Source organism: Octopus bimaculoides, chromosome 25, assembly GCF_001194135.2.
Source record: "Octopus bimaculoides isolate UCB-OBI-ISO-001 chromosome 25, ASM119413v2, whole genome shotgun sequence".
NCBI lineage: Eukaryota > Metazoa > Mollusca > Cephalopoda > Octopoda > Octopodidae > Octopus > Octopus bimaculoides.
In genome coordinates, this window is record NC_069005.1 from 20,696,522 (window position 1) to 20,699,571 (window position 3,050).

The window sequence follows — 3,050 nt, forward strand, 5'->3', positions numbered from 1 at the left end:
TCGTCTATAATGTGTTTTTGCATTAAATCTTTGCACCAGCAGTAGATAAGCAATACGAGATTGTAGAGTGGAATATGGCTCCTTTCAAAGAATGAACTGTAACGAACAGATTTCCTTTGTTTACAATTTTTACAGTACCATTCTTTCCCATCAATTCTGTCACAACGTGTAACAAGTCCGCATGGTACTAAACAATCCTCGCAGGTAAACTTATTCCTAATAAACCGACGGCGCGCATCCAAAATTCTCTCTGTTGAAAATTATATTCTTCTAATATGGATTGACGAGTGAGGATTTCGTTTTGAGGAAAAATAAGTTGTTGTGCAGCCGGTCTTCCGCGAGGCATTTTCGATCTCTCAGCCGGTACTGTGATATTCAATCACGTGTGTGATTTATATATAAACAGTTAACTTCAATCACGTGTGTGATTTATTTATAAACAGCTAAAAAAAAACACATTTCACGGATAATACTAGTAAGACTTTAAGTTATTTCACTTGTATTTTTATTTACTTTTTTTATTCCCAAAACTTGAAGATTACCCAAACGTACTACTTATCGTTTGTCTAAATGGGGAGATGGGTGTTTCTCCACAAAAATGACAAATTCTGGTTTTTATCATTTTTATGTTTCTACACATTTCTTGAAGTAAATACTTTCCTTTTTGTTAGAATTCAGACATTTTGTACATTGAATAGATGTCTTGCAAACAACTCGCACATGCAAGTGCTACCAGTTGAAAACTCCGCATACCGGAAGCCACCAAGTGTATGAGGTCATCAGGAGAGAATGCACGTCGTTTCAGGGCCTACCTCTCGACGGCATCAATGCGCACCGCCCCCCACCTCACTGATATGAGGCCCCGCTTGCTAGATCAACTGGTTATTAAAAACAAAGCTAAATATTTCTCTAGCCATCGCTCATTGTCTGTTTTTAACCAAATCCAATGACTAGCCTTCTCCACTGTATTTTGGATATCGGTCAAGGTGGTATTTACCTTACGATGAGTTAGGCCTAACGATAACAGCAGTAGTCTCACACTGTGTCCTACAAACCTTCTAGATCCAACTTCGATTGGAAAATGCTCCGCTTTCCAGCCTGCGTCTTCACATTTCTCGAGGAGGTTTACATAACAGTCAATCTTTCGAGCCCGCGCGGCGTCCATATCTTCATGAGGAACCGTTAACTCAACTAGATTTACAACTTTCCTTCTTTCACACCACATTAAAATGTCCGGTTTTTCCGTAACTGGGATGGGAAAGAATGCCTGGCACCCAGGCAAATCTGCAGTCACTTCCCAATAGTCGTTCCACTTTTCATTTCTCACAGGAAGTTTCTTGTTCTTTTTCTTGAAACGGATCCGCTGACCTGAGCGCATGAAGGTAATAAAATCTTTAGATGCTTCTTTCAATGGTTTTTTTCTCGGTGTTGTTGAGATGAATTTGGTTCTTCATAGCATTGAAGATAACCTTCAGGACCAGGTTGTGTCCCCATGTATATCCAATGCTAAGGAACAGTTGGAAAGAATATGTTTCAGTGTTCCGACCTGTCATAAACCTCAAAATATCTGACGAAGAGTCAATGGTTAATTACTGCCAGGAACTTGGACTTGTGGTCAAACAAATGTGTTGCCCATCTTGTAAAACTAATCTGAAGAAAATCTACAAAGTGAAGCGTGCCAGAAGATCTCACGCAGAATGCAGGTTTCAATGCAACAAGAAAACTTGTAAGGAGAAGGTGAAGAACCAACTACCACTTTGTAAAAGAACTTGGTTTGGACATAGCAATTTGTCTCTGCGAAAGAGTTTGCTATTAGTTTACTGTTTTATTCATAAGTTACTGTATAAGCAAACTGTGCATGAAGCAAACATTTCATCAGCAGACAGTGACTCTGATAATGACAACATGTTAATAACATCCACGGAAACCATATTGGATTATTTTTCCATACTGTCGTGAAGTCTGTCAGTGGACAGTAGAGACAAAACTACACACGGACCAACCCATTGGAGGCCCTGGAGTGATAGTTGAAACCGATGAATCGAAATTTGGTAAAACAAAGTACAATCATGGGAGACTTGTGGAAGGATAGTGGGTGTTTGGAGGCACATGCTGTGAAAACCAGGAAACTTTTCTTGTTGCATTGCCAAATAACAAGCGAGGACAGGGCCACACTGGAACCAATTATTCTCCAACACATCAAATCTGGTACAACAATAATAAGTGACTGCTGGAAAGCATATGACAAAGTTGGAGCTTCTAGTTTCCTGCATCTCACTGTCATTGAGAATCTATGGTGGCTGATCAAATGCCAAATGAGTGAGATGCAAACCTCACCAGCCATTTGTGAGATGCAAACCTCACCAGCCATTTGTGAGATGCAAACCTCACCAGCCAATAGGGTAGATCTGTTCGAAGCATTCATGCAGAATTCTGGTGAACTTTACAAGCCACAGAGAGAGATAAGAATATTAATTTTATACTTGTGCAATGTTATTCACCCTAAAACCCTAATTACATATTGCAATTTGCCTAGAAATTCTTAATTTTTATGACTTTCTTATCATTATAAGACTTGGTAGGAAATCAACTTTCCACCATGTCTAATATTTAAAAAAAAATTTTATGGTGGGGTACAAAAGGAAGTCTTTCCAGGCCGTATTTTACAGAAATTCAGAAGTTGCAACTTCTTTCTCAGTTTTGTTTTGATAACATTCGTGCAACTAAGTAATATTTCTATTTTTATTTCAATAAGCCATTGATGGTACCATGTAAATGGCACTCGTGAAATTGTAAATGTAGCCGTTAGCAGGAGCATGATCTTCGAATGTTGGGCCTCATGGAGGCAATGACAAGTGACCAAGACCTTAACAATATGCTGTGCTTAAGAAGATTCGTCAAGCCAAGTGAAGCTTGGCCATTGCCAGTCGTAGCCATTGCCAGTAAATGGCACCTGTGAATCATAGATGTGGTCATTGCCAGTGCCACGTAAATGGTGATGCTCAGTAAATTTGCCACCGGAAAATTTGTCCTGGAAATTTCACCACTAC